Source organism: Dendrobium catenatum, unplaced genomic scaffold (genome assembly GCF_001605985.2).
Source record: "Dendrobium catenatum unplaced genomic scaffold, ASM160598v2 fragScaff_scaffold_646, whole genome shotgun sequence".
NCBI classification, from domain to species: domain Eukaryota; kingdom Viridiplantae; phylum Streptophyta; class Magnoliopsida; order Asparagales; family Orchidaceae; genus Dendrobium; species Dendrobium catenatum.
The window spans coordinates 760,917-770,052 of record NW_021319108.1 but is presented as its reverse complement, the minus strand read 5'-3'; positions in this window follow the sequence as shown (position 1 = coordinate 770,052).

Here is a 9,136-nt window from a genome sequence, read left to right as displayed (position 1 = left end):
GAGGTTCTGCAATTCATCCACAAGGATTTTTCAAATCAACTCGTCCAGCTTTTGTGGATATTTCTTCTTTGGGTAGAGATTCTACAACAAATGTGTTAGCTTGAATTCCAACAAAGGTAAATCCCTAATGATTAATGAAGGAGTATTGTTAAAATCTAAGAGGGTTATTCAAGATATTGGGAAAGGAAAGAACATTATGTTTGGAGATGAATTCAAATTTTCAAATAAGCATGATGTATCGAAAATTAGTTTTTGATCTACTTCATTGTTTTTTAAAAAAGAAGCAGTTATGGAACTGAAGAAGATGTTTGCACTAAAAATTTTAAAGTGATTGCTCCTAATGTATCTGATGAAGTTAATAAAAAAAATTTAATTGAAGATCTGGAGGTGGTTCGACAATGCGTATCAGTGGTCGTGATTGATGCAAAAAATTGGAAGATAAAGCTGAGGGCTCTAAAGATAAAGGACTGGATGGTAATGGTATGGCCAATGTTTGGAACAATAAATCTATTAGATGAGTTGTTGACCTGGAAATTCGAAGCTGACTGGCAAAAGATGGAAAAACTATCAAGATGTATTGGGAAAATGAGTTGGAGAACACAAAAAAGCTTCAAAATTCTCTGGTTGTCAAAGTCTTTGGAGAAAACATTCCTTCTTTTGTCATTAATTCAGAACTAAAGAGGCAATGGTCACAATTAGGTAAATTTAACCTTACTTAGCTTGGTAAGGGATGGATGCTTTGTGCTTTTGATGATGAGGAATCAATGGATTTGGTTCTTTAAAATGGACCATGGTATATTAAGGGATAGATATTTGGTGTGGAAAAGTAGTCACCTATATTTTCTCCAGATTCATTAAAGGGATTTAACTGTACCGATATGAATTAGAATGCCTAGTTTGCCTCTGCAATGCTGGGATGATATTAATGTTTGTAGGATTGCATCTAATGTTATAAATCACTATTTAATAGATGATATTAATGTTTGCAAGGATTTGTGTCCATATTCAACTTGAAAACAAATTGCCTTTTGGAGTCTAGGTGGAAGGGAGTTCAGGTAGGTTCTAACAGAGTTTTGAATATGAGAGAATTCCCAATCTTTGCTTTAAATGTGGTAGGATTGGACATTCTAAAAGCAAATGTTCAGAGGTGGAATTAGGTGAAAATAAGGTGGATCTAAAACTATTGAAAATGCCAAAAAGATGACATTCCATGGTGGTAATATTTCTTTTATAAACTCTGAGTGGAAGGTGGGAGAAACTAATAAAAAGGTTAATTCTACTTATGGGTCGTAGATTCATGTTAACTATGGGAGAAAGAAGTTTTTCAACCATAGGAATTTGGGCATTCAAAGAAGGAAATCTAATTTGAATGAATATGTGGCCAAGCCTATTGATGATAAAATTAAAGGAAATATAAAAAGTGTGAATCCTGAACCTATCGAAGTTGGATTTACATCCATGGAGGGTAATCCTATAGGTTCTAATCAAGTTGATAATATCTTATAGAAGGATATTGATAGTGTTGTGGATACGATGTCTTCCTTAAAAGGGCTGAATAAATTTGTTGGGCTATTTGAATTGGTGGAGGAAGGAGAGATAATCCAAGCTAATGAAGATAAAGTGATGATACTATGGCATCAGGGGAGGTAGAAGAAGTTAATATTGGAAAGACTAGAAAAGCTGAAGGAGATGGCTCTCTAATAGTTTGGGATCTAGAGGTTATAAATGCTAAGGGAAGATTGAAAGGAATTTCAGACAATGCTAAAGTCAAATTAGATAAAGAATTGAGAAGTCTAGGACCCATTAAGTTATGGTTTAGAAGTATAAAGAAAGATGGGGATGGAAATGAAAGGGTGGGAAAGTATTCCCCTCTGATTCTATAATGGCTTCAATGATGTTTTGGAATTATAAAAGAGCTAGAAAGAATCAAGCTTCTCTATATCTCAAAGAAGTGGTAAAAAATAATGAAGTATTTTTTTTGTGGGGTTGCTTGAGACAAAAAATTCCATAATTAGTAGGGTGGAAGACAACAATCTTTTTTGGAGATAGATGGGATTTTTTTCAGGTACTTTCAGATGGAATATCTGGAGGAATTCTTATTCTTTGGAAGAGTAAGTTTGCATCCTTTTCTATAGTGGAATCTTCAAAATAGGTGGTGATTGGGGATTTAATGGTTGTTAATAAAAGCGTAAGTAGGATTACTACTATTTATGGTAGCAAGGAAGTAGTTCAGAGGAGAATCATTTGGGAGAAATTTGAAGAGTATTATACAAACAATACCCTTGTGGTAGTAGGGGGATTTAAATTGTTTGTTATCTAAGGAGGACAAAAGCGGTGAAAAGAGATTTTGATTCTCTCAAGCTTCAAATGAAATGAAATCCTTCTTAGTGAATAATGATTTCCATGAGATTAGTTTTATCGGGCCTAAATTTACATGGTGCAACAATAATGTTGGAGGAGCTCGAATATTAGAAATATTAGATAGATCCTTTTTAAATGTAGCTGCCATGAATTCTTCTAATCAGATGGTGGTGAAACATCTTGCTAGAGTGGCATAGGACCATTGTCCTATTCAATTAACTTTCTTCGATCATAAATTCAAGTCAAAAAGGATCATCAGGTTAGAAGAGGTTTAGGCATCCTACCCAGCGTCTGAGACTATTATGAAATTGGCTTGGAATAAGAAAATCGAGGGTTTGCTGAACAAAAAATTCTAGAGAACCTTTAAAACATTATTCTTTTGGAGTAAAGGAAAGAATAGGGACTATGTTATTCAAAAGGAAGACTTGAAGAGAAGCATCATAGAGCTAAAATTTAAGGAAGCAGAGGATGGTTGGATCTCAAACGAGGATATGTGGACTCCTAACACAAATGTGAATGAACTGAATTCAATTTTCGCACATTTAAACACCTAGTAATAGCAATGAGCTAAGGTAAAATGGTTATCAGATGTTGACACGAATTCAAAAAATTTTCACTCATTTCCCATAGCCAGAAGGAATTCAAATTGAATTTATAAAATTAAGAATGGTAATGGGATAGAGGTGGAAGATCCAGATCAAATTACTAATATTTTTTTGAACTCTTTTATGGAGAAATGGAAATATAGGACCTGTAAACTAAATGGGTAGCCATCTCCTATTTGTTCTCTTGATGACAATGATAAGTGGTGTTTAAACAAAAAGCTGGCTATGGAAGAAGTGGAAGTAGTGGTTCGTTAAGCTGGCGGCAACATCTCACCAAGAAATGATGGTAAATCTTATTATTTTGTGAAAACTTATTGGTGCAATATTAAAGATGATTTATAGAATGCAAATAATATCTTTTTCAATTTGAGAGTGATGAATGATGAATGGAAAGAAACTTTAATTGTGCTAATTCCTAAAGTTAAAATTCAATCTACTCCGAGCGACTTCAGACCAATTAGTCTTTGCAGGACTATAGATAAGTTGATAGCAAAGATACTATTAAAAAGAATGAAACCCTATATTCATAAACTAATTTAAATAAAGCAAGCTGCCTTTCTTAATGGTAGGTCTCTAGAAGATCACATTCTTGTAGCTAAGGAGCTATTTCTTAAATTCATGTATTCAAAAACATCAAAAGGGTTGGTATCTTTTAAAATCAATATGGAGCAAACATATGATAGAATGTATTGGACGACTTTAAGGCAAGTTTTGGAGATTTTTGGATTTCCTTAGATGTTTTTCGATTGGATTATGGAGTGCGTTAATGATCCAAAATTTTCACTGATTATTAATAGAAGGCTTTCAAGATGGATTAATACAAGTAATGGATTCTAACAAGGTTGTCCATTACCACCTTATCTATTCATGCTTTGCTCTCAACTTCTTTCTAATGTGCTTAAACAAAATGAAATGTCTATGGGGATTTAGATTACTTCAAATGGGCCTAGAATTTCTTACCTACTATATGCAGATGATATTTTAATATTATCTGAAGCTAAGATTAAAGAAGTGAAGGAAATTAAAAATATTTTAGCTGATTTTTTGTGGTTGGACGGGACAAAAGATTAATGTGAGGAAATCTACTATTATTTTTAAGAAACATGTGAAGAAGAAGAAAATAATATCTATTGAAAGAATTATGGGCTTCAATTTGGTCAAGGAGCTCAAATGTCTTGGGATTAAGATGGCATAGAGAAGATTAGTGGTAGAAGATTTTCATTTCATTATTAAAAAGGCCTTGAGGTTAGTTCGTATTTGAAGATCCTAATTCATTTCTTTGGCAGGGAATTTCACACTTATCAAGTCTATATTTTTATCCATTACAAAATTTTAATTGCACACTTGCTCTTGTTCCAAAAAGTGTGTTGAAGGAATTGGATAAAATTTGTAGAAATTTCATTTGGAACAAGAAGGATGGAAAACTTGGCATTCATTATGTGAGCTGGAGTAATTAGTGCAAACCTACAAGTTAGCACGGATGAGGTCTTCATTCATGTTTCGATATGGTTGGATCCTTGAGAGTAAAGTTGGCTTGGAAACTAATTTAGGATAAATAATCATTGATGTCCGAAGTGTTAGGAGTTAAATATGGAGTTCAATATGGAAAAACTGGTGGAAGGAAAGGGGGTTCCTCTTACAAAATTATTGTGAATGGTACGGATTCCCTAAAATAAGTGGTTAGGTGGAAGATTGGAACTAGTTGTTTTATTGAGGTTTATAATGATATATGGATTTTAGACAAATGTCAAAACAAATAGCCAACATTTTTGGCTAATCCTGAACAAATTTATATGATGGTGGATAAGCAAATTACTGATGGAAGATGGAATGTAGAGGAGTTAAAAGTTTTCTTTGGGGATGAGCTAGTAAGCTTAATCTGTAAAATTATGATTCAGTTGGAAATGGAAGGAGTTGATTTGGAACTCATATAGTTTAAACCTGCATATTATATTTTTGTAATTGTTTATAAAGCCACAGTAAAGGAAGAGTCTTTATGTTTATACTGGGAATGTTTTAAAAAAGTTAAATTAAGGCCTTGGGTGAAAGTTTTCTGTTGGCATATCTTTAATAATGCAATTCCCACTTTCAATTTCCTTTATCGAAGAAGAAATCAGGAGGAGTTTGGTTGCCCGAGAGGCCACAATGTTAGGGAAGATCTGGATCATATCATGATCAAATGTGTAAAGCTGGTGGAGGTTTTAAACAATCTGAAGAATTGGGGATTTGGTTTTCCTACTCTTGATTTTTTTTATGAGTGCTGGAGGTGGATGGTTAAATGTGCTAATAATCAAGGAATCTCCGTCGGCCTGTGATGGCCGATAGAGTTCCTTGGTGGGATTTTGGCGAAGAAGGTGAATTATGTGGAGAGCTTTGTATGGAAGATGTTCTCCTTCGGCCCGGTGGGGCTATTGTTTACTCATGGTATGGATTTTCTATTGCATTAATATCTAATTTGCTTTTGTTTGAAGAAGATTTTAGTGTATTGACCAATTTGAAGTTGATTTTTGCGGAGGTTTTCCTGACAGTGGTTCTCCGTTGAATTTATTTGGCTAATGGTTATGATGGTTGTTTTGATTCTACTGGTGTTAGATTCTTCATTAAATTTTGTGTGACTACAAATCTGAAGTTGATCTTCGAGGAGGTTTTTCGTTGGCTCGACGTTGCCTGTAGTATTTCTCGGAATGATTTTTTTGCTTGGTTAAATTTCCTTATTATGTGTGGTATTAGGAGTTTGGAGTTGTTCTGGTTTATTGCTTTTCTTGATTCTAAATTTTGTTTGATATTGTTCTTTTTGTGTGACCGATTGATGTTTAAGAGGTTGTTGGTATATGGGTGTTTGGATTGTAAAGGTGGATCTTTTTATTTAGAAGAACTGGGTTCATATGGATTCTTGAAGACACTTGGAGATAATGCTATTCTATTTGTTATTTTGTTGCCTAAGATTTTGGATAGAAGACTCAAATTCTCTTTTACTATTAAGGGAATAGTTAAGTTTTGAATTACCGCTGGTTAAGCTTCTATTTGGGAAGCTTTGTCTGGTGTAGCCGGTGTTACTTTAGCGATTGATTTAATGTTGTTTAGTTTGTTTATGGAAGTTTGTTTGGATCCTCCTAGACGTATTGGAGCTAGCTTTAGGTGGGAGCTTATCCCATCAAGGCTTAAGAAGGTTTCTTCTTTGTTCTTTGAAGATCAAGTCTTGTTTATTGAAGACTTGAAGGAATTGAATATTACTAGTTTTTCGCTTTCTAGGGTTATGTGTGTGGTGATGTTTATCATTTCGTATGGTTTTAATAGTGTTGAGGTCGATGCTTTGCCTCTTGATGTTGGAGTTGGTGTTATTGCTTCGTCGACTTTGTTTGGATCGTCCAAGTTGTTTGTTGTTGGACATATTGGTCATGGCTTTTGATGGGATCATTTCCCAACTAAACATATGGATGCTTCTACTTTGATCTTTAAAGATCATGTCATGATTGTTTAAGACTTGAAGGGAATGGAGATTTTAGAATTCCTGTATGTTAGTGGGTTGACTATGTTAAAGAGTTTAATGGTTAGTGTCTGCAATGATGAGGTGGTTGTTTTGCCTCTTGGTTTTGAGTTTATCAATTTTGTGTTTTTGCATTATGATTTTAGAGTAATGGAAGTTGAGATTCTATCAAGTTGTTACTTTTTATCTGTTTGGGAACTCTGGGATACTAACTAACCTTTTTTGGTTGTTTTAAAAATTTGGTGTCCCCAACATCCCTATTGCTTCAAAGTGATGATTAGTGGATCTTATTTCCATTATGTCTTTTTTTTATTTTGCAAATACACTTTTTCTATGCTTTATTTTCTTTTCTTTAGGACTTCCTTTCACATTGTTTGGAAATGGAAGTTTTTTAGTTTTTTTTTTCTTTTTTAGCTTGTGATAGGTTTTTCTTCCAGTTTTAATGCAATTTGTATTTCCTAAAAAAAAAAAAAAAAAAAAAACAATGATTCATTATTAATAAGTATTGTAATTTAGTCTATCTCACTTAGCGTGCTAGAAATAAGTTTCTTCATGGAGGGAATGATGATAGTACTATGGTGATTGCATTAAACTATGTAAGATATGCTTCTATATCTTTTATGGGTGATAGAATCAAATTGGGTCACTAGGATACTAATCAATCAAATAGACTATTGGATCATTTGTACCCTCATCCTCCCAATTGAATTAAAATTTATGTGGATGCATCCTTGTTAAGATCATATAAAGCAGGAGTAGGAGGTGTAATCCATGCCTGTAAAGGAAGATTTATTTTAGCTTATGGACATACTTGTATTCACTGGGATGTTTCATATCTAGAGCTTTTGGTGATTCTACTTTTAAAAGATATAAAAAAATTTTTGATGGAGGCTTAAAAGGGATAATTATTGAAGGAGACAACTTGGACATAATCAAAATTTTACAAGAGTTGGATGGCAATTGGAAGGAAGATCTTGCATTCTTAAAAGAATTTAATTTTGTTGCTTTCAATTGGATAAATAGAGGATGTAAAAAGTTAGCAAACTTGTGTGCTAATTATGCTCTTTTTAGCAATTTTTATTGGGGTGACTTATTTACGAATAAGATTCCTCCTTTTATTCAATTGTTAAAGGAGGAATCAGTTTATGGGCATTATTATTATTATTTTTTTTTTTGAAGAATGCAAATTGCATTAATAATAGAAAAGAACCAAAGAACCAAGATACAAACTATTATGAGTAAACCACCCTATCACTTTCTTCCTTCAGTAAATGAAAAAAAGGAGGAAGTTTACTCTCGCAAAACATATCCCAAATAAAGTCATAAGAAAAAGCTAAGTTAGCACAATAATTTTGCTACCTTTTTACAATTGTGACCAACATAATGAAATAAAACATTATTGTAACCACTTAAAAACAATAGATCTCATCTTCAATGCTCCCCCTCAATTCCTTCAGTTTGTTGTACAACTTATGAAGAAATTGGATCACATTTTTATTATCACCCTCAATAATAATACCTTTGGCATCTTGTATCCATCCTTGTAACACTTCCTTCAAGGATCTAAAAGCCAATAGCTCCAATTGTGCGATGTCCCAATGAACACCAAAAAAACCAAATGCTAACATAAACCTTCATTTACTATCTTGAATAATGCCAATAATACCAGCCTCATTATTACCTTTTAGTGAAGCATCAATGCTTATTTTATACCACCCCGGGAGGAGGAGGATGCAAAATTTTATAAAATAGTCCAACACACTGAGTAACATCCTAGTAATCCGAGAGGATTTCATTCTGGTTAGCCATGCTTAGAAAACTGAGAACTCTAGCAGAAACCATCACTTCAATATCTTCCACTTTGCCATGCTTCACCTTGTTCCTGCTGCTCCATGAAAACCATAACAGAGTCAAATAAATTCTGACAATCAACGAATTTGTTGTCCCAACAATAATCTTCAGCTCGTGCTTTCTTAGATTTCTCGGTTTATGGGTATTAGTTTGTAATACCTTTCTTAGTTGTTAATGTAATTGAATTGCTTTTCTAAAAAAAAAAAAAACAACCTTGGGTTAGTATATTGAGTGGAGGGAAGAGACCTGAATTAATATAAAAATAAAATATTCTAGTTAACAATAGTAAAAAAAAAGAGAAATAAAACTTTTAAAAAATTACAAAATGGATAAATGTACGTTAATAAAAAGTATTTGTTAGTGTAATGTTTAGTCCTGCTTAAAAATAAAAAATGAAGGTAATATATAGGTATTTATAATCTTTATAAGGTACTAAGCCAACTAAAATAAAAGAAAAACAAAATGTTCCTCAAGTTCTATGTATAAAAGAGTTAAAACCTAAAATGTCTAGCACTACTTATATACTCCTAAGGGATCTATTAGAATCATAGTACTTAATGAAGGCTCTTACGTAAATCTAAGGATTAACTAAACAAGCAATTTTATTAACTCCAAAATTTTTATTAAACCTAAATAAGCTAGATAAAATTATTTTACTATAGGATTTTGGTTTAAATGAATATTAGTTTAAAAAGAGAAATAAATATGTTATAAAATGTACTTGGAAAATATTCTAAATTATGTTTTGTGTAAGTAATTAGATTATTACTTTTTTTTCAAATTTTATCCAAATACAATTCTCATTACGTAAGGATAATTAATAGTTTTAAAT